Below are 24195 nucleotides of genomic sequence, written 5' to 3'. Positions count from 1 at the left end.
TTTAGATATTCATCCATGTATCCATTCACTCATCTCTTTACATGCGAGAAAAATTAGAATCGGGTTGTCTGTAATGGCTTAAGGCACACTCATCTTGGTTTAGCATACTGTGGATCCCATTCCATGGCAATAAATATTAATCTACTTTAAAGTAGACCAGTACTTCTCTGTGCAGCTATCTGCAGCCAAGTTTTAAAATAGGAATCATCTCTGCTTTCTTCTGTCCTCCACTCAGGCAGAGCTTTCCAAGAACACTGTGTATTACCTTCATTTTCCCTTCCACCAGTCTGGATGACTTGAGTTTACCAGATAGTTATTCTATTTGTTTAACACTATAGGATTTCTTCCCATAATCATTCTTTAGAAACTTTCCTTAACATTTGTACTGTTTCCTGTTTTACTCTTTTAATGTGGCACAGGAGAACACTTAGCATGAGATTAAGCCCCTGAACATAATTTAAGTGTACAATATATGGTAACTGGTAACTGGCTCTAAGTGCAATCTTGCGCAGCAGATCTCCAAGCGTTGTTATCTATGATGACTAAAATGTATTGCCTATCCACCAGTTCTCCATCTCCTGTCCAGTTTCGGGTAACCACCATTCCACTCACAGATTCTATGAATTTGACTGTTTCAGATACTGTGTATGAATGCAATCATGCTGTTTTTGTAGTACTATGACTGGCTTATTCCACCCAGCATGATGCCTTCAAAGTTCATTCATTTTGTTGCATCTTGCTAGTTTTTTGTTTGTTTGTTTGTTTGAACAATACTTCACTGTACAATGCACCCTCTTCAATTAATCCATGTTTGCACTTTTCCACCTGGCTATTGTGAATAATGATGCAATGGCAACAAGCAAGCCATATCACTTTGATACCTTAATTTGAGTATCCAACAAGAAAAGCATGGAAGAAGTAGAAGGCTGCAGTGGTCAGTATGTGGAAGAAGCTGGAACAAAATTCCCTTTGATTAGATTTATTATAGTGAGAGGGCTTTGGGCCAGGAGCAGGTCTTGAGGTAGACGGAAAGAGCATTAGGTACAAACAACACAAGATACAGAGATACCTAAATATGACAGGACCTAATAGGAAAGCAAGGCTCCCCTATAAACCTGAAGAAGAGCTTCCATGAGATGAGAGAAAGTAGGGGGCAGACAGGGAGGGAGCAAAAGGAGAAAAGGAAAGGGAGGAGCGAGAGCAGGAGGAGGTCAGAAAAGCTTCTTCAGAATGCAGCCTTCAGAGTATTCTCCCAGCAAATCCTCCTGAGTGATCTCAGGCCAATCCCAAGAACAAAGGAAAAGAAAGGTCTAACTTTTATAACCTTCAAAGGTTCTGCGATGTTTCCTATCACATGATCTAGCTCAACAAAGTTGAAACAAAGTGTATGTGACACAGATGATGAATGATGAGTGATGAATAATATATGGTTCTATATTAAAATACAGGTTTGTGTGAAACAAAATGCAGATAGTGACTATCGGGGTCACAGGAAGGCATGAGGAGAAGAATGCTGAGGAACCCTGCACAGTGGATGTATTATTTCAGGTTCTCTAGAGTAACAAACTTATAGAGCGCATCTCTTATATACTATATATACATATCATGCATCCTCATTATTTATATATGCATATATCTTCTAACAAATCTCATCTATATATGTGACTCATGTGGGGGCACAGCAAACCCAACAATGGCTGGCTATGAACACAAAATCCAAAAATCCAGTAGTTGTTTCAGCCTACAAGCTGGATATATTAGCTGGCCTTCAACATAAACTAGAATCCCAAAGAAGTAGACCGTAGAAGGAATGAACTTGCTAACAAGGTGAGGACAAGCAGGCAAAGATCAAAAGTTTCCTTCATCCGGGTTCTTACACAGACTTCCAGCAGGTGTGCTCCAGATTAGAGGTAGGTTTTCCCAACTACCTCAAAGATCCAGATAAGAAGTTGATCTTCCCATTTCAAATTAAGCAAAAGTTGCTCCCAGGTGTGCCCTCCATTTGTGGGTTTTAGTGAATTTCTGATGACAACCAAAATTAGCCATCAAGTGGGCATTTGAACACAATCCTTTTTGTTTGTATGTTTGTTTACCAAATAAAACTTTATTAGAACATAGACACATCTACATATTTGTCCATTCTATTTCAGGACCTTGAAGCATCTGCTCCCATTGCATACACAGAAAGCAGAGAGTCATGCTTGCCTGGGCTCAGCCACTATCTCCTTTGTATACAGGCCAGGATCCTTCCTTGGAGGGATAGATTCCCTCCTCAATCTATGCCTGATCTCTCATAGGCATGTCCAGAGACTAAATCATTCTTCACAGGTACGCCTGGAGGCTTCCCAGGTGCTTCTCAACTAGAGGTGGGTTCTCATGAGTTCCTCATGGGTACTGGAATGTTGGAGATCTCCAAGTTGTCCAGGTCTCGGGCAGGTAAGCAGAGTTTTGTGAGTTCCTGAGTGCAGCGGCCATGTCATGTCCAGAAGAAAAGGCTTCATGGCTCTTTTCTCCTTCCTCCATCTCTGACGTTCCTTCTACCTCTTTTCACATGGCTTCGAAGCTGTCACAGACTTGCATGAACAGTTTTCTGCTCCACAGTTAGACAGCAGGGCACTGGAGCCCTGCCGCCGCACAGCTCAGAGTCCATTGGAATAACAAACCTAAGGACTTGGTGCTCCTCCCCCCTGACATGCTGTTTAGAATTGTCTGGCTGCTCCTCAGAGCCAGATTCAGGTTCTGCCTCTCACTGTATCTCCATGATTCCTACAAAGTAAAAACTTGTCAGAGAGTAGCTATCCTAGGGCCTATGTTATCAGCTTAAGAAACAGGGCTGTTTGATTACTTCCCTGTAGTGAGGAGGAGGAAGATGGTGGCTGGCGGAACTGTGCATGGCTCTTTCCCATGAGGGACAACATTGCCTTTGTCTCCCCCAGCAATACCTTTCTCCCCCCACCAGAAAACCTTCAAGTCAGCCACAAATCAACACATCCTACATAAAAGTGACGAGCCGGACTCTTTGTCTAGACCAAGTCTCAAGTGCTGATTATTGTACCAGCTCAACCCAACCACATCCCTCTTGGCATCCTTGGGACTGTCCCTGAGTAGCCAGTGAATATCCAGATATGTGTATCACAAGTATAGGGCACTAGTGTTCTTGAATACCTGAGTCGAAACCCAGCCTCTTCTACCTCCTGATCCTGTGGCCTGATATGTGACCTCTATTCTCTCTACTCCAAGTGAAATAAAAGTCATTTCGGTTACGATCAGCTGAGATTGTTGTATTGATTAATTGGTTGCTCAATGTTTCATGAATGTTTTAATATTCCTTCCTTCCTCCATGTAAGAGTTCTGTGATGTGAAAGAGAAACTGAGGCCATGTTTCGGAGGAGGTTGAGGATGTACAGATCATCAAATGGTTAACACACAGCAGGGTTCCGGCCCAGGGAGTCCCCTGCACACTTCGATCAACCTTCAAGTCTATGTAAGGAACAATTCTCCTGTTACTTGAGGGAAGTTCTTGCCTAGACCAAGATATCTCCCAGTATGGAACCTGAGACCCAGTCACACTTCAGTTGCTATTTAAGGTAGACTGAGAGACGGATTTCCATTTACTTTTAAGAAGTTAAATAGAATAACTTTTAGAGTTTTACACTTAAGTTTAAACTTTGGCTGAATGTCTACACCGGTGTTAAGAAGCCCTGCTTGGAAGCCAAGGCCTGGAGGATATCAAGCCAAGGCTAATGGTTTAGCCTTCCGTGCATGCGTAGCTCAGCACACCACACACACCCAGCTTGCTACCATCTACTTTCCGGTTGTGTGTGCCCTTATTATTGCACACTTTAAGCTCACTGTAAGAGATTGTTTACTAAAACCTGATGCATAAAGAAAGCTCGTGCTGAAACAAGTGATGATCGTCCTGCAAACCGGCCCTCTGCTGCTGCTTGCCAGGTTCTCTTCTGTGCATCTCCTCAGAAGTCTCATTAGGAAGTGTGCCGTACTGCAAAAGGCTGATGTTGAAAGAACAAAGAACCTATATAATAGTCAGTTATCCAATTTTACTTTATTTTAGGGGATAATTTTAATAGTATTATGGGATGAATTGTGTTCTTCAAAATTCTTACATCGAAGGCCTCTTAGTCTAAGATCAGAAGGAAGGAGAGGAGGACCTCCCCTATCAGTGGACTTGGGGAGGGGCATGCATGAAGAAGGGGGAGGGAGGGTGGGATCGGGAGGGGAGGAGGGAGGAGCTTATGGGGGGATACAAAGTGAATAAAGTGTAAAAAACTAAAAAAAAGTCTCTCTAAAGTTTCCATTTAAAGAAAAATATAAAAATAATTCCTAGTAATTAGTTATAATAAACATAATATGCAAAAAGTATTATAAATAGTCAAGGAGGGTATTTTGATGTCATAAAGAATCGATTTGCATCCTAATGTGCATTTGTAACTCAAATCATCATCTTATGTAGATAAGCCTCAATTGAAAAATTGGAAAGTTAAAAAAGATTAAAAATTATAGTGTATATATATATAATTATAAAGCTGTAGCCTAAAAGGTATTGAAATAGAAAAGAAATCATGTTATAGAAACAAGACTTACATGTTATGCCGTAACATACCTACATGAAATTAATTCACCCATTTGTTCAAATATTTTCTCAGCTTTACCTACATTCCACGCAATAGACTAAACACAAGAGAAAGATCCCAGGAAGACATGGGCCCTGGCTTTGCAGCAGCTCTTACAGCCTGCAAACAGAACACACGATTGAGCAGAGCAGTTCAGTCCTTGTAAGTCACGAGAAGTGCCCAGCGTATGGATAGGCCAGGAAAGAGAGCAATGGTGGCGTGCTTCCTCTAAGTATGGATCAGGAAAATCTCTGTGACGCTTAAATGAGACTTAAAGGACCAGGGGAAAGTGAGCTGAAGGTGAGAGCTTTAGGGCTGGAGACTCAGTGCTTCTGAGCCACAGAAATAAGAGGGAAGGGCCTGGAGAAAAGAATGAGTGATGAAGTTCATGCAGTGTGGGGCTCCTTGAGGGCAAAGCCATTTGGGGTGTTAAAATAGGGAGTGAAGGGTGACATGGCCTGACCTGTGTTGAGAAAGCACTTCTGAGGTGGCGCAGCAGTGATGGCAGGAAGCAAAGCACTTGTGGACAGCCCAGGGAAAAGATGCTTGCCACATTCCAAGTGTCAGCTAGTATACCACAGGCATGGTAGCAGAGATAAAAACAGGGCTGATTTAAGATAGCTTGCTGGGAGAGTCGGCAGAACCTGATAGTAAAACTGCAAGAGTAAAGAGGGCCATAAAAAAAAAGGCAAGGGTCAACCCTGGCTCCTAAAGCTCTAGGGAAGATAGAGGGTCCCACTTCCTGAGATGAAGAAGTGTTTGTATATGTGTAGATGTGTGGGTGTGTGCATATAGGAGCTTGACTGTGTATGTATGCATGTGTGTATGTGTGTGTCTGAATGTTTGTATGTATGTGTGCATAGGTAGTAGCTACAGAAAGAGGTTCCTCTAGGCCTCCTGCTGTGCTATAGATCTGTGAAGACACTGAGTCTCAGGCTTTTTCCATTTTTCTGCTCTGCTTTCTTGGTACATGGCTCCATCGGGTCCCTACTCTACCTTCAGTCACACCTGTGATTAACACCAGAAGGTTAAATGGCAACAAGATGATGGTGAGCTGTATCTGTGAAAGGAAAAATCTCCCAAGCTTCTCGGAGACCACTGCAAATATTTCCTTGGCAAAATTTTGGGCCCCAAAGATGCTACCTGCAATGGAATCAATGAAAGCCTTACCCACACCAGAGCTCTCTGCTGTAAGAATGTGGGATGGACTCGTGAAATTTAGCCTGTGGACCTGAACAGTATGCACGTCAATGTACTTTTATCTCAAGTCTTCATGAGTGCACAAGAACGTAAGTGTTGCAAATCTGCCTAGAAATCGGTTTGACCAGTTTCCTTTCTTTGATCTCCCAGTCACATTCCAACTGCACCAGCAATAACAATGTTTTCATTTTCATACTGACTGTACCATGTGGAAGTATCATCCTGGGTTTGGTGGTTTTGCTATGGTTACGTTAGAAGGCCTGAAGAATAGCGTAACAACTGGAATGCTGCTTCTCCTTTCTTTCCTTCCTTCCTTCCCTCCTTCCTTCCTTCCTTCCTTCCTTCCTTTCTTCCTTCCTTCCTTCCTTCCTTCCTTCCTCCCTTCCTTCCTTCCTTCCTTCCTTCCTTCCTTCCTTCTTTCCTTCTTTCCTTCTTTCTTTTCTTTTTATTTTTTGAGACAGGGTCACCTTGGCTGTCCTGAACTCTCTGTAGACCCTTGCCTGTGCCTCCTGGGTGCCGTGATTAAAGGCATGTGCCATTGCCATCCAGCTTGCCTCTCTTTCCTTACACACTGCCTTGCAATTCACAGATAAGTCAGTCCCCAGCTCTGGGGCAGTTTCCTAGATTTAGTCTCCAGGGAACTTTAGATAACCCAGGAGTCTCAGACACAAGTCCTTACACTGCTGGGACTTTAGCCTCTCTACCTTGTGGGACACCTCAAATCTGAGCCCTCTTTCCTTTGCAGAAAGCAAAGGTCCATGTAAACACTAGCATATTACCTCTATGTGAGGACAGATCATATTAAGACTCAATCTGAAAGCATTTGGTTTGTTTTCAGCATTATTGCCAGCTACTTCATTTAAGAGGAGGCATGTTTGCTTCCCCTCCCCCCCCCCAAGGGAAAAAAAATCAAACTGGATGTAATCAGCCTCTTCAGTATGTTCTGAATACTCGATAACAAAAACAGTCTTCATTGAGGGCAATCTGTGGTCTCCAAGGAGATCTTCAGCCAATGAAGGGAAGGGGAAGAGTCAAGGAAAAGAAGGGAGGGGTTCTCCATATGTGAGTGTCCTGTCAAGTCACTCTGGTGAAATCAAGGTCACTGCAACAAACCACACTCCAGGCTCGAGTCTGAGATTTGGTGGACATCTCAGGTTATTTTCCAAGTGCTTGGGGCTTGTCCCAGTCCAGGCTCACAGTTGGGAAGTTGTTAGTGGACTGTTAGTTAGTCTGTCTGGATGCCTCTGTTTTCACTCCGTTTCTCGTGGTGAATACCCAGATAACTCATTTGCTCCAAAGTCATCATTTCATACATGTTAGGCATCTTCTTACTGTCTGTGCCCTTCCCCCTTTGTGAGGTTTCCAGAAACATCTGAACATTATACCCACATGTGGTTTTGAGGGCAGTCACCCATCACTTCCTCTCTGCCTCTCAGTGTTAGGACAGCTGTGACAGGATGCAAAGTAGCTGTGCCACACGCCGGACAGAAGAAGGACATGAGATTGTTGGTCTTTGAGAATCAGAGCCTCAGAGAGGAGCAATAGTTACCTCTAATGTTTGTTAGGATACATACACCTGTCCCGAATGGTCCCAGAGGGTAGGAAGTGGGCCCAGAGGTGCATGTAGGCTCAATACAAGAAAGGTTTCATCTTCTTGGAGAAGCCAGGAAGACAGCTAGCTGCCTGTCTTCCTCCCCACTGACTAGTCTTCCTCTGTCATTTGTAATGATGTGTTTTTAGAAACTGAAAAATTAATGAAATTGTTCTAGATAGAATAAATAATTGGATTCCAAGATTTTCAAGTGCCTTTCTTTAAGTGTTGAGCACTGGATAATAATGCCCAGAGCATCAGTGGGTCATAAGAAGCACTCTGTGGGGCAAGAGGAGAGGGCTAAGTCTAGAAGCTATTTGTCTTGAAAGTATGAGGCCCTGAGATCTCGTCTCAGAACTCACAAAAAAGAAAGAAAGAAAGAAAGAAAGAAAGAAAGAAAGAAAGAAAGAAAGAAAGAAAGCAAGCCAGGTGAGAGGTGGAGAGCAGTGGGTCCCAGCGCTTACTAGCCAAATAGACTAGTCTATTTGGTGAGTTGCACACTAGTCAGAGGCTCTGTCCCAAAAAAGAAATAGAGACAGAGGGTGCCTGAGTCACAGTGCTACCATTGTTCTCTGTCCTCTACACACACACACACACACATGCACACACGCACTCACGCAGGCACGCACCCCTCCACACATGTAAATACACATGCTCACTTAAAATGGTTTTCACAAACTCACAAAAGAGTTGCTTCATGATTCCTTGCTCAAGGAATGAGGAGATGGATGAAAAGTGGCTCAGATTCGGCAGTGTTGATCGTCAACGCAACATCTGAAAAATCAAGATGAATAGAAAGCCCCAAACATACTAAGTGTCGCCACCTTTTTCTGAGGAGGGCCATGGTTTCCTGCCTCTCCTTCCCCTTTAGCACTTCTCAGGCTCCAGCTGAAACTGCTCCTCTGCCACCTCATTTGACCTCAAGTCTTCCAGCTGAGGATGTTTAGTAAATGGCAGCCTCTAAGCCTGAATAGGTTTAGATGACACTGTGGTCCCTGTTTGCTTTACTGTGGTCACCCAGGGAGTTAAGTACAACCATGCCTATCTATCGCAGCGCACTCTTGAGCGGGTCCTGAGTACGAATTACTCATCAGGCTGACGCAGCTCCTCTGTTCAATCACTGCCATTGACAGTCTTCTAATCACCAGCTGTATGCACTTTGGGAACAAGGAGTGCGGGCTTCTCTTCGCTCCTGTGTGAAAGGCACTAGGCACAGATGAGCTCTACTCTTGAAGCAGCCCATCAGAGCAAGGACTGACTGCATGCATCCTCAGGAAAGATGGCTGGAATAAAAGGGATGTACACATTCCTGCCAGGAGTAGACTATTTACACGGCATTTGTGGGTAATCAGAACTAGTCAGTAGCCAGACCTTGGAAGGACAGGAAGGGAAGGAAAGGGAGGGGAACCCAAGTCGATTAAGCAATATTGTTTGTTGGTATTATTCTCCCATAAAATCTCATGTAATTGTCCCCTAAATTTAACAGTTGTAGGGGGTCACGTGCCCATTTTACAGATGAAGACACTAACCATTAGTGAACAACAGTGAGTTGCCTGACATTAGACCACAGATGCAGACAAACCGCGACGTAGCCACTTCTGTCTAAGCCAGCTGAGGTCTGTCATCTTACCATGCCATCACTGATGAAAGAGCTCCGTACAGTATCTTCTCAAAGCTTTATGTCATTACTGTTTGTCTGCAAGCCTAACGGAGCATCTTTTTAAACAGCATTCTCCGTTTACAAGTGTGTGTGTGTGTGTGTGTGTGTGTGTGTGTGTGTGCATGAGAGCAAGCAAGCTAGAGAGAGACAGAGAGAATACAGCATATAGATCAGAAGGAAGCTGCTGTTGGTGCTTTTCTCCTGCAGCCTTTGTATGTGGGTTCTAGGGATCAAACTCTAGTCATCAGCCTTTCATCTTGCTCTTACCCCAATGCATCTTTTCCTCCCACAAAGTGCCTCATGCAGATAAAACAAAGGGGCTTACAGTGAAGCCAGCCATTTCCAAGTCTATCCTATCAGCGGCCTGGGGAGCATTTTGAGGATAGGGAGCATATGGACTTAAGTTTGTAAATAACCACCTTTTAAAAAATTAGTTAGTTTGTTTATGCACTGCTTCTTGGTCTTAGCCCCCTTCCTTCTCTTCTCCCGGTCCCACCCCCTCCCCTATTCCTCAGAAAAGGGGAGCTGATGAGAAAGGAAGGGTGGGATTGGGAGGGGAGGAGGGCTACAGCTGGGATATAAAGTGAATAAACTGTAATTAATATAAAAAATAAAAATTTAATTAAGAAAAGCAAAAAAAGAAAGAAAAGGGAAGCCCCTCTAACCCACCCCAGGTCATCAAGTCACATGAGAACTGAGTTCATCCTCTTTCCCCTGTGACCTGGTAAGGCAGTCACATCAGGGAGAAGTGATCAAAAAGCAGGCAACATAGTCCATATCAGAGACATCCCCCCTCCTACTTACTAGTGGACCCACATGAAGCCTGAGCCGCCCATCAGCTACTTATATGTAGAGGACCTAGGTCCAGTCTTTGTATGGTCCTTGGTTGGTGCTTCAGACTCCACAGGTCCCTCTGGGCCCTGGTTAGTTGGCTATGATGATCTTCTTGGGGCGCTCTTGTCCCCTCTAAGTTCCCTTATCCTCCTCCCCACTTATCCACTAGACTCCCTATGCTTTGCCCAATGTTTGGCTATGAGTCTCAGCATTTGTTTTGAAACATGCTAGATGGAGCTTCTCAGAGGACAACTCTGGTAGGCTCCTGTCTGCGAGCATAGCAGAGCACCATTAATAGTGTCAGGGCTCTCTTCCATGGGGTGGGAGAGGTTTGCAGAGTGCCATCCGCTTTGGAAGGTGGGGTCCCATTTCTTCATTTTTCCAAGACTTGATAACCCTGTGAAGCAAGCCCGTGGTTACTACAAACATTACTTCAAAAATTAAAAATAATTCCTCTTGGCAGGAAGATGAACTATAACCCAGACCCACAACTTACTAGCCATGTGATCTTAGACAGGAGGCTCCCCTCTGTTGCAAGTTTTCTCAGATGACAAATGAGGTAGGAGTAGAGGCTGCAGCTACCTTAAAAGACCATCATGCGACAAGTGAAGCAAACACACAAAGGCACATTGTTCTCCGTGAAGAGCTAGTCATACCAACGGTCAAATGATGCTAATCGTTATTATTTGTTTAGTATCTTTCTGTGGGAACCAAAGCACTTTTGATTTTAAGTTGGAAGAAAAAGCCACTCAAGGTGGTATACATCTGTAATCCCAGTACTTCACAGGGTGGAAGCAGGAAGATTTCAAGTTTGGACTTCATAGACAAGCTCTTTTTAAGGATAAAAACAAAGAAAGAAGTAGGGAATGGGAGTAGAGGAGACGAAGGGTGAATAAGAGGATAAAGAAGAAAATTAGTAGAAAGAAACCCATAAAAAGAATGGTTTGAATAGTTTTCCCTTTAATTCATTTAAAAAATAAAAAGAAAATTTACATTGTGTTGTATGAAAATGGGAGTTCCAAACTGGGTCTCACAATTTCTAATCAATGAGAAGGCAGCATCTTAAAATAAGAACTGGCCCCTTTATCAATTTGCTACAGCTACATTATGCATCGTGGAAAAAATTAGCCCTTCTTCCGGAAACTGGAGAAAGAAAGCGTATCACTATCAGCTTCCCGTTCTCGGTGTACCAGCTGATTTTCTACTACACTGCAATTTCTTATTTACAAAAACTACAAAGAAGTACACACAAAGAAGGTGAGCAGGGGAGAGGAAAAAGGAGTTAATGGGAAGGCCAAACCCACTCTCTTCCCCTCTCCCCCCCAGTAAGTAATCGAGTATGGGAATGAAGGTTTTAAGAAGGTATGTTGGAGTATCTGTGGCCTGGGGAACCTTGAAGATTGGGTAGGGTGTGGTGACACCTCACAAGACTATCTGAAAGGTAATGGCTGTAGCAGAGGACTGCTTCCAAGAGGAAGGAGATGAGGAAATGGCCATCTTTGATCATTTCATAAAGATGTGCGCCAACGGGTTATTCTTCTAAGTTCTTGCTTGACAATCACCTAAAAGTAGTTTGGAACTCAACAAACTCTGGCAGGCAATGGTGGTACATGTCTGTGATCCCAGCATTTGGGAGCCGAAGGCAAAAAGATCCCAGAATCTCAAGATTGTCCTAGATTGCATAGAGTTCAAGATCAACTGCACTACCTAGTAAGATCCTGTCTCAAAGGAAAAAAACAAACAAAATATCCTCCTTGTTGATAAAGTAAGCAATAAATATAGTAAATATGGATGGCTTACTATGCGTACCTGAATAGTTTAAGACATGTAAATCAGTATGCAAATTTTAAGTTATTAATAATAATAAATTCATTCTCAAAATATGCTCGGTTGCTCTACTGTTCTGATACTCCCACTTATCTTCAACTCATATTTCTTTAACATAAATTGTACATGGGGAAGCCCTCAGAAATGGTCAGATAACATCTTTTATTTCCAAACTTCAAAGAGTTCTTTGCCAAAGAGTATTTTGTTCTTAATGAATACAAACCATTAGGATTATTTGAAGTCACCTCTGGGGGAAACATTGCCTTTGGGGTCATCACTTTTGACTTCCTTAGAGAAATGTTGACTGAACAGAGTAGCTGTGCTACTGAGCCTGTCCTGAATATCACTTTCACCCAGTGGGCTGTGACATGAGAGAAGTCCACAGAGAAAATCTGGCTTGATAGCTCACTTCCTGTTTCTGAGCTCTTAAAGAAGTGGAGAGCCTTAGTTATAAGGGTGGGAAGCAGGGACTGAGATCAAAATGCAATCTCATTGCCACCTCCCAAAAGGAGTTTCCAAAGAGGTCCAGAGGAGCGTTCCAGGGAGAAGCAGGGTGCTGGAGACATAGTTCAGTGTGTAGAGAGCTTGTTGTGCAAGCCTAGGGACCCATGTTCAATGCCAAGAACCCAATTAAAAACAAAACAAAACAAAACTGGGGTTTGTGGTGTGTGGCTGCAATCCTGATGGTAGGGAAGTGGAGGCAGGAATTTGTCTGGGGCTTCCTGTCCAGCCAGCCTGCCTAGCTAGCCTACTTGCTGTGTTCCGAGCCAATGAGAGATCCTGTCTAGATTAAAAAGGTGAACAATGCATGAGGAACAATACATGAAGTTGTCCTCTGAGCCACGCACATGTGCGTGCACGCACATGAATGTTCACACACAGAGGAAAAAGAAAATGGAGGAGGTGGAAGGAGGAATGAGCATTTCACAGCCATGTGAAATAGGAGCCCAAAGCCAGACTCTCAGAGGCCAGGCTGCCAGCACACCCCAGAGTTTGGAGAGCCACTTGCAGGACATTGATTCTAGGGGCCCAGAGGGACAGCTCTTAAATGAACACCTTATGATCTAAAGACCGCTCTCCACCCTCACTACCCAGTCCCCCTCACTCACCATCCTCTGGGTATCCCCAGACCCTTACTCTGTCACCTTGAATTTGGCTCTGTTCTGCCTGTTCTTCCTGAACAAACAGCCACCCAAAGTCCTGCTCATGGCTCCCCATGAGAGTAACCACAGTGCTTAGTAAGGGTCTGGTAACTGAACACATTCCTCAACAGCCTCTCCTGAGTCTCTGATATGCTTTTAAGGGTGTCTAAGATTGACATCACCACCCCACTAATCCCCATCATCATTACAGCAAACGTAGTTCATACTTACTGAGTGCTTATATACTTGGAAATACTTAAAGCACCTCTACACTTAAATCCTCACAGTAACTACCATATGAGGGAGATGCTGTCATTTCCATTTTTCAGGCCTGTAATACCAGATCTGGGAAAGCAGAAACAGGTGCATCCCTGAAGGCCACTGGCCAGCTAGTCTTGTTGAATCAGTGAGTGACATCATCTCAAAAATAAGGAGGAAAGAAATAGAGGAATACACCTACAGCCAACCTTTGACATCCACAGGCAAGAACATATGCATTCACATGGACACATACATGTCTACATCACAACACACATACACGTAATGTAAAATACAAATGGAGGTTGAATATTTGCTTCCTTTAAAAAATGTTTCCTAATTTGCTATAATACTCAATAGAAGTAGGACTCTCTTTTCCCAATATTATCGGTGGCATTATTTTAGAAACTTTAGATCTGCTCACTATCCTCTTTTGAAATAGAATCTCTATATTTGGAGAGAAAGAAGCAGAAAGGGCTTTTTGATTTTCCAAATATAAAACACGTGCTCTTATTTTTCTTGGAGAGAAGGCAAACTATCATAAACTCAGATGTAGATGCCATGGTCCATCTTATTAAGTTCTGTTCTGCAATATAAATGGAATGCATGCTTAGCATGACTATATTCTCACAGAAATGGAGAAAACTATACACACCGTAATATGGATGGAGCCACTTAATTCAAACAGTTATTTAAGACCAGTGTTTAGTGGTCTGAGCTCACTCTCTATTTCACGGCAGGCATTTCCTTTGAAGGAAACTGACAATGCTGTGGGCCACTTTGTGCTAAGAAGAAAGCAGGAGGCCAGTCTGTGAAAGAAGATGACTGGGGTTGCTTGGAGGAAAGACCTGCACTTCAGGTGACAGAGCGGGGAGCTAAGACGGGGGGTGCACAGAATCCCAAAGTCAGGGCTTGGCCCTTGAGCCCCGAATACCTCCTTTGTGCTCTTAGCTCTGTCTCTCTTCGTTTTCACAGGACTCCCTGTGCACCTGCAATTAAACTTCAAGCTCTGTCCAACTAGGATTTGGACATTTGGAGAACACGCCAGTGTTCAGAAGAGGAGCCAGATATGGCCACTAGGGCTCTGGAAAAAGATGTGGCTGGGAGGAAGGCTGGCGACGAAGACACAGATATATCAGCAAGCTTTGGCAAGTGCCCACTAACAGGAGGGAGGGTAGCTCTATGGGGGAGGGCTGGGACTTTGGTAGCTTGAAATATTAAGGGAATTTAATTACAGGTTAAAGAATTCCAGAATAACTCTTAAAAGAAATTATGAACAACTGCAAAGAACCAATCCAGTAAGTATGCAGTAGAAGCTGCCATCCTTCACTTCCTGATGGAAACTTCCCAAATGTGTAAAAAACAAACAGGGTTTTTTAATGAAAATATTCTGATGAATTTATGGTGTTCTACCTTATAAAAATAAATAAGAGGTATAAAAATATAAATCTAGATAAAAATGTCCTTGCTCTTATGCTTCTTATGAACCCAAACAACCTGCTCCTAACCATTTCCAAGTCAGGAAGTATAAAAGGATAAAGACACTTTCATGTTACCGGTTGTGCTGCCAGACAAAACCAGACATTCAAAATGAGGGTTACAGCTAGAAACCAAGATCCAGGGTTAGACCCACATTCACTTTTTCTTCGGAATCTTTAGCTGAAGGAGCTGTGGTGCATACACACAAACACAGCGGAGACAACTGCGGAATGCCGAAGCTTTGCCTTCTAGCTTGGAAGAAGCAGGTTTCAACTCAAAAAAGAACAGTTCCTCCAGGACACAAACTTCAAGTGCCAATGTTGCTGATCTATGTGCTTGATAGACATAAAAACGCTGCGTTTGTACTCAGAGATGAGGCTGCGCTTGTGGAATTTTCTAAACCTGCGTTTCATGAGAAGGGACTACAGTGTGCAATGGTGTGAATCAGAAACAGAACATTTTCCATTGCGCGTGTCCTTCTCACTTACTGCAAGCTGGCACAAACAAAGAAGCAGTCTGGGATATGCATGGCTGTTCCCTCGCTGTGAAACTGTGAGTGCTCTCCTCCCAGCTCAGCACTGGTCCGGCATGCCTCTACGTCATCATGGACTCTCCCTCTGTCTTCCTTTTATCCACTGCAGAAGAATCCACAGGGATTCTTCCGTTAAAACTCTGGGTCCTGTTGCTTTTCCTCTACTGCTACAAAGAGAGACATAAGCTAGTAAGTAGAGGCACTGAAATTAGGTGCCATGATTTCCTTGTAATGAGCTCGTCCAGGTAACTGAATACAAGTTTGATATTTTTTAAAGATTATTATCAGAAAGATAACTTCCCAAATACTTTTCTGACCAGAAAACAGAGATCCTCAGGGCAATACCACTGAGACAAGTTTGAGAACCAAGGAAGCACTGAGTCTCCTGGGGTTACTAGGACCATTATGTGTATGAACTCATAGCCACCATTACATGTATGACCAAGACTTGTACAAGATCAAGTCAGCAGGAATTCCAGAATAAGGGGGAAAGGACTCCTGAAGATCGATCCCCATCTGAGGAAATCTTGGCATTTGATAGTTGTGGGGGAAGGGAGAGTGAGTTTCCTTAGGGATGAGGGCTCTGAGACACCACCCATGCTCCAGTGGATGCCTTGTACCCATGCGCATACTGGCAGCTCTATGTATTAAGTATGTATTAAGAAAAAGAGCGGGGTATAGCAGCACACCCTTTAATCCCAGCACTCCAGAGGCAGAAGCAGGAAGATCTCTGTGAGTTCAAGGCCAGCCTGGTCTACATATTGAGACCTTGTCTCAAAGAGAAAGAGAGAACATGACCTTGGAGGGGTGGAAAGTGATGGTGAGTGGATAAGGGATGAGTTGAAGGGGTAGGGCATGGGGAATGGATCTGATCCAATCACATTAAAAGCATGTATGAATATTAAATAAAATATTTAAAACAAAATAGAAATACATTAAAGGAAAGGAAAAATTAAAAGAATAGCTAAACCACTGACTGACTTCTCTCCTGTTACTGAAAAGCTCTGATCACATCTTGTTCCTCCAGTCCCAGTTTCCTGGAGTACGGCTATCAACAATTCTCTGACCTTCAAAGAGAAGCAAAAGGAAATCTACTGGAGTTTTCTCTTTGCTGGTGGGATTCTTTGAGTTTCTTAAGATGCATTGTCTGTTTCACTTCGAGGCTACACTCGTTGCTATCCTATCCCGTGACTCTGAGCTCAGTGCACTTTCTTCTTCTTTGTCCCGTAAATCCTCAGCTGGAGACCTTGCCCCCTGATCAGATATTTGACAGTGGCTTCATGCAGGGGTCTCTGTACCATAGCCACCTCGGTTATGTAGAGACTTGTTCTTATAATTTTAGCATCAAATAATTTATAATTTTAACATCAAATCCCCAAGGCCTGGCAGAATCGTGAAAGCTACTGTAAGCTTTCATGCAGCTACAAGGTCAATAAAATGGGTCTGAATGCATTTGTAGCCTTGGCACCGCTAAAAAAGACAAAACCAGACTTTAAAGGCTTGATGTAGAACCTACTATGGAAATGATGGTTCAGCTCTGACCTTATTGGCTTAGACTACAGCACACAGTTCCTGGTGAAGGGAAATCAGGGCAGACAATCAAGTCAGGGCAGGAACCTGGAGGCACACACTGATGTAGAGGCCAGGAAGGGATGCTGATTACTGGCTTGCTTCCCACTGCTTGCCCAGCCTGCTTCCTTATACTACCCCGGACCGAAGAGCCCAAGAACCCCAGAACAGCACAGCCTACAGTGGGCTAGTCCCTCACACATAAATCACTAACCAATAAAGCGCCCCCACAGACCTGCCTATAGGCCAATCTGGTGGGAGCAATTTCTCAACTGAAGTTCTCCCTTCCTAAACGACGATGGTTTGTGTCAAGCTGTCAAAAACCAACCAGCACAGCACACTTTTTAACCACCCACAGGAATAAGAAAACATCTTCTCTACTCCATAAAAAGAACAGCAAGGTTTAGAATCTGTAAGAAATATTTTATCTTGTCACCAGATAGGTCACCAATCCTGTTAAGTTTTAACTTCTTTCCCTACGTCCTTTGTGGAGTTGTGGTGATTTTAAAGTTTGTCCAGCCATATTTTGACACTCCTCATAGCCCGTATCCCATGCTCTTCCTCTTTTTTGCTTTTTTTTTTTTTTTTTTTTTTTGGTAAGTTTTGATTGGGTGCTAGGTGTTATGACTTTATCTGATTTGGTGCTGAATACTTGTGAATTCCTAAAAAGATTCTTGGGCTCTGACCTGGGTTACAGCACACTTGTTTCAAAATAACTCAAAGGTGGCTTAGTGGGAAAAGGTCTTGCCATGCAAGCGTGTGGACTAAAATTCAGATCTTGGGCACCCACATTAATGCTGGGTAGGGGTGGTGGTTTACCTGTGATCCCAATATTTGGGTTCCCCGGAGCAAGCAGATTAGCTGGACTTACTAAAACAGCAAGCTCGGGTTCCAGGGAGAGGCCCTGCCTCAATAGGTGAAGGTACAGCGTGATGATGGCATAAATCTGATGTCAACCTCTGGCCTCGACATGTGCACGCACACACGCACACATGCATACGCATACGCATACATGTACACATGTACACCCACACACATGCAAGCAATCATATGTACCTGCAGACACATATACATGTAGATAAGTATTTTTTAATCTTTTCAGGCACGCCTTTCTCTGAAGCTTTATCATCAGGATAAGAGCAAACAACACGATCTGGAGATAGTTACTCCCCTGTGAAGGGAGGGGAGACCGTGCTAATTAATCTTCCGATTACCCGTCGATTACGGTTTTCCAGGGTGGCTTCTGGAAATGGGCTGCGCTGGTGTGCTTAGTGTGTGTTCCGCTACTTCTAGTCACTTCAGAGAGTTCTCCAGTATTGCAGAGTGGTCTCCTCGCACATGAGTATTGACGAATGCTCTTCCAGACAAAAAGGGACTCTCTAATTCTTTTTTGTCTCTCCAGTATTCTGCTACTTGAACGTGAGTTTCCCTCCTTTCCCAATTCTGTCTCATCAGTTTCAGGGATACAGTGGCCTCTTTCTAATTTCTCTTTATGTTACAGTAGATCAACGAGGAGATTTTGTTCTTCAATACAACAAATTTAACCTCTAAGAGTGGTTGGCTCAAACTTTGGGCAGAGTGCAGGGAATCTTATGAAAGAAGGAGGAGATAGGAAGACCTGGAGGGGACAGGAGCTCCACAAGGACAGTGACAGAACCAAAAATCTGGCCACAGGGGTCTTTTCTGAGACTGATACTCCAACCAAGGATCATGCATGGAGATAACCTAGAACCTCTAGAACCTCTGCACAGATGTAGCCCATGGCAGCTCAGTCTCCAAGCGGGTTTCCTAGTAATGGGAAGGAACTGTCTCTGACATAAACTCAGTAGCTGGCTTTCTGATCACTTCCCCCTGAGTGGGGAGCAGCCTTACCAGGTCACAGAGGAGGACAATGCAGCCAGTCTTGATGGGAGCTGATAGGCTAGGGTCAGATGGAAGGGGAGGAGGACCTCCCCTATCAGTGGACTTGGATAGGGGCATGGGAGGAGATGGGGGAGGGAGAGTGGGATTTGGAGGGGGTGAAGAAGGGGAAGGAGGCTATAGCAAGATACACAATGAATAAACTGTAATTTATAAAAATATAAATAATTTTTTTAAAGTAAAAAAAAATAAGAGTGGTTGGCTCTTTCACTCTTGAATCAAATAACTCATGTCAGTGTTTAAATGTGAAATATCTCCCACAGTGTTGGCTGCTTCAATATTCCATCCCAAGCTGGTGCCTATTCAGAGAGATTATGAAATCTTTGGTTCATGGGGCCCAGCTGTCTGACTTAAGCCCCTGAGAGTGGACCTTCCAGTCCCATTCATTCTGATTTGCCAAGATGTGAGACACTGTTTCCTTCGGCTCCCACTGCTATAGATATTACTGCTTGATCCCTATGTACTTATTAGCATGGTGGACTGTACTCTCTAGAGCCGTGAGCTAAAATAAATATTTCCTCCTTCCTCCTGTCATGGGTTTTGTCACAGCATGGGGAAAAACAGCAAATACAACAATACAAGTAACACAGGGATATTTCAGAATGAAGTGGTTTGCTGAAAACCAGAAAACACAAATAGAGGTGAGAAAAGGCAATATTAAGATGTAGACAAAATAGGTAAAGGAAAATTATCTGAGAAGAATGCTGGTAACAAACCAAAAATGTATCCATAGAAGAGAGAGCTCAAGTGACTCAGGGGATCAGCCCCTTCAGTGGCACTTGAATGGGTACAGAATGCCATCAAAGGATGCTCACTTTGGCAGTCTTTGGCAACTGATGCCTTTTCATAGTAAACACACTGAGTCACAGCAGCACGTATCTCAGATGGGACTCTGAAAGGACAGGTGGTGACCATCCCTAGAGACAGATTGCATCCTTCGGGCAAAAAATTTGGGGGAGATAAAGGGCTTCATCTGCATGTGGACGCTGATGCCAACAGGGTTCTCGGTCTGCCAATGACACAGGGAACTGCAAAGCCAGTCATTCGACTCAGCTATGCGAGAGGAAGAGAAGGCACAGAATAAGGCTAGAGCTGTCAAAACAGAGGTCCATCCATCATGGTGAAAAACGTCCATTTACTGGGACTTTCAAGAACTGTAAGACAAGAGAGCACATCACAGTGTTTTCTTTGGAAGCTGCCTGGAAACTCTCTCTGTCTTCCTGGAGTGCTGAAGGCTCATTTCTCGGCATTCTCTGTTTATTATCTGACATTCCACATCTAAAAAAAAATTAGTGTTTTACCTAATTTATCAGGTTTTTAAAATCACTTTTTTCAGATAGATAATTGTGATTCTTATCCCTCTGTCTTCACCCAGAGTAAAATTATCTCAAATTGTTTTCTAGAGCAATTACATAAATCTCGATTCTCAATCACAATATAGCCATTCTCAACAACGTTTTTTCAAAATTTTGGTGTTTTTTTTTTTTTTTCAAACATTGAACTATTTTCCATGGGGATTTACTGTGTGCTTTTTTTTTTTTTTCCTTGCAGACTGATCTGAAGATATAAGGAAAATTACAATATTTAACCTAACAAATGATTCACTCCTTGTGGAATTTCAGCCAATAAATGGCAGATACTCCCACAGCCTGGGAATTTTAGCCTAATATTCTTCATCACCAGAAAATTTATATGTGTTTAAATGTAGCAAAGCGGTTAATTCATTAAGGCTAATGGTTCTGTGAAAGAGAAGTAAAGCTTCGTGTAAGTCATAGACTCTTACAAGCATTTAATGAACTGAACAGGGAGTGCCCTCAGAGGTTTTGAACTAAGAATTACTACTTTGAGTTGAGAGGAAGACCGAAGATTAAGCATGTATACCCACCACAAAGGTCAAAGGTGTGGCAACAGCTGACCATGATGGTCACTTTGAAAAGCCTGCTCCCTCTCTGCGGACCGCACTGCCACAGTTAAGAACATTTGAATTGCTCCTTTTAAAATGGCTATATTCTTTGGAGAAAAGTGAAACATTCACCCAGCCTCATGAAGGAATCTCATTACCTCAAAATCTTGGAAGTCTCCAAATGATTTCTTCTGGGAAAATAAAGCCCTCAGTTTGTCTTAAGAAAGGCTGTTTGGTATTGTCCATAATGGTTTGTTCTGTTCTTTTTCCACCATGGTTTGAAGAAAAAAGCAATGCGAATCTTCAGTTTCCTTTCCTCTATACCTGGACTCAATCAAACTTTAGAAATAACCAACACTATATTGAGAGGGGGCAGGAGAGAGATGGAGAGAGAGAGGGGGAGTAAGCGACAGAGGGAGTGAGAGAGAGATTTAGATAGTGAACACACTCATTAAACTCATTACGATGCCCATATTAATCTTTATTTCATTTTTTGGTATTCTATATGCACATTTCTCTTTCTGAAATAACATTTGTTTTGTGCTTCTGGTGAATGTGTTGAAATGGTTCAAGATCTACATTCCACAGTTCTTTACAAAATACCAAAATAGCATTCTCACTCATGCTAGGATACTCCAGGCCTGGCATTCATTCCGGCCAGCCTGCCTACGGATCCCAGAAAGTAGTTAATTCTTCAGTATCAGAATGTTCTCTGTATAGTCTCCAGTCTGCTTCCTCTAGGGAAAAACACAGAGCTGCTTCATGCTTGCTTTTTTTCTTATCCAGATCAACGGGAATGTGCTTCAAGAAAAAACAGGGGACAGTGTGGCCAGTTTTATTTCTCGAAACAACACAGTCTTACTTCCTTGTGAATGTGAGTTCCAGGGCTCATCGGTGAAAACTTAGCGCATGTTCTCCATCAGAGAATTCTATTCTAGAGGCTCCGAAACACTAACTGCCAACATGTCTTCATCACAGAGTTTGAACTTAAATTCATAAGCTGAAGTTGAAATATTTTAGATGTTTTTAAAAGAATGGTAATTTATACTTTTTATGAGCTTCTTGAGAAACATTTCTAGCATAGCAAAAAGAGATCTCCCTCAGTGCCCTTGATGCCCCAACCTCCACAAACAATCACCTTACCTTGTAAGTTTCACAGAAGACACTTTCTTCAGGTCTTGTTCATCGCTCACATGAACATAAGCCTCAAGTAGGTTCTCTGTCCGTACTATGGTGTGAATGGAAACCGTCTCGCATAGTCTCTTTGGTTTAAACACTCATTCTCCAGCTAACAGCCCTGTTTGAGGGAGGCCATAGAACATTTAGGAGGTGAACAAGCTAGGCCACTGCAAGCTTCAACAACTTCCTGTCTAGTCTTCACTTCCTGACCTGCAGAGGTGTGAGCAATCGGCTGACAGGCGCTCCTGCTGCCTGCAGCTGCCCACCACCACGTCATGGAGCTGCCAACCTTCCCTGCCACGAGGGACTGCAACTCCTCAAACAGTGAGCCAAAATAAACTTCTCCTTTCAGTGGCTCCTTGTTAGGTTGTCACAGTAAGAGAAGTAACTAATACCCTGGCTTCTGTCTCTCTTTGTTCTCAACGCTACAGGTGGACCTTCAAAAACACTAAACACAGGGTCACAGTGTCTCCTCCCCGATCCAGCCTTCCAGCTCTCAGACAGGATCTCCACTGGGAGAGTTATGCTGAGAACACGGAATTCCAAACTTCCATCCTTTTGGGGTCACCATCATCCTCTTTCACAGTTTGGAACTGAGATGCCTGCTCTTGTTGAATTTTAATTGATTAATCTTTCAATTGTTGGCTTAAGAAAGAAGAAGAAACAGAAAAATAGGACCCAGCATATCATTAGCTAAGACACTGGTTCTTTATTGTGCACCGGACGAAGCAGCATCCACCCAAGATCTTTGTTTCTGTCATTTCTTCGGACAGACTTTGATCTAAGCCCCAAAGCCTTTGATAAGCCTCTGACACAGCAGGGTTCTCCACGGTTGTTCTGGTGAGCAAGACACACTCCATTCGCTATTTCCTTCAGTGGACCTTCCACAACTGATGCAGTGCGTTGTCGCCGTCTCTGTGTTCTCCTAGTATCATAATCCCAATTTTCTGTAGTTTTCACTACTACATTGTACCTGTCTTTCTGCCTGGGATAACATCTTACCTCTACCATCACCACAGTGGACCCAGCTTTATTGGCACGTAGTAGGTGTGCTTAGATTAGCTGGCATCGTCACTTTGTGTATCAACCAATATTTTTCCATTTTGGTTTTCGGTGTCTAACTATGAGTCTGGCAAGGTTCTACATTTAAAAGCTAGGGGAGAAGCTCAGTGGTAAGGCTCAGTACCCAACATTGCAATAAAAAGCGGATAACAAAGGGACAAACAACAGCAAAGTACCCGCTTGAGATCCATCAGAAAAATCAGGGAATCTCTGCAAAGATGGAAGGATGTAAACATGACAGGAGGAAATTCAGAGCCACCGCTGAAGCTGAATCTAAACTGACAGCGCTAAGCTTGCCAAAGATGTGTTACTTTTACACATTTGGAAACTTCGGGAGCCTGTAAGTATCATAACAAATTGCTCTAGGAAATGAGAATACTTTTTCCCTTTACTTTCTGTGCAGATAAGTTTCTAATTAAGACCAAGGGATACAATAACTGTTTGAGTAATAAAACTCTGTACTGTAGAATGTTGTCATTGTATTTGATATTCTAGCCTTTAGATTTAGCTTATTTGAAATATAAGGTTATTTTAAATACATGTTCATCCTATACAAATTAAACTGTTAATCACAAAAGAGTTCTCTCTCTTAGGTAAGCTGAATAATTACCATTTGTTTGCACTATTAATTCTACATCAAAGGTAAGCCTATAATAAACTTGATGATGTTTTAAATATATGGACACAATTCTAAATTAGAGTCGGAGGCATTAATAACATCCAAATATCACAGTCATATTCCAGCAACTGTGCATGAGCATGTTGTCCCTGAAACTGGAATGAAGGACTGAGCTGGGAAGAGGCCACTGTGTACTCACTTCATCCTTCCAAATTGTTTTCATGGTGAATTCAGCCAGTTTTCCATGTCTTACAAAGCTCCAGGCTGGCTTGAGTTTCTTGCTTCCTTCATTGGCAAGACCATACCAAACCTTCTTGAGAGATGTGTTCTCAGAAGGAAAGGAAATATCCGAGCTGGGCCATTTGACACATACCAGATGCCAAGCACGAAACAAAGGCTGCTCAGCTTTTCAAAGATTTGATATCTTAACTGTAGCCACTTGAGTAAAGACTTGGCCCCCAGAATGGCCAAGTTAAATAAGTCCGAATCAGGGCTCAAATGATCTCCACATCTAGTGTTCTTAAGTCGCATGAAGTTCTGAATCTAAGAAAATAAATTTAGAATGTGTCAGACTGGGTCATGTCCAGTGGACCTGTATACTTTGGAGAAGAAATATGTGGTTCATTGTTGCTGTGAAAACCATTTTCTCCCAGAGTGGAACTTAAGTTTAGGGGGGGCTACTTAGGGAGGTAGAGCCAAGAGAATTCTGGCATTCCAGCAGATTGTCAGTTAGGGGAGTACTTACTTAGAACCTTTGCCTCTAAGAGAGAAGAGAATAGGTCTCAGAGG

Source organism: Psammomys obesus, unplaced genomic scaffold (genome assembly GCF_907164565.1).
Source record: "Psammomys obesus unplaced genomic scaffold, mPsaObe1.curated_primary_1811, whole genome shotgun sequence".
NCBI classification, from domain to species: domain Eukaryota; kingdom Metazoa; phylum Chordata; class Mammalia; order Rodentia; family Muridae; genus Psammomys; species Psammomys obesus.
Note: the sequence above shows the minus strand (reverse complement) of the source record.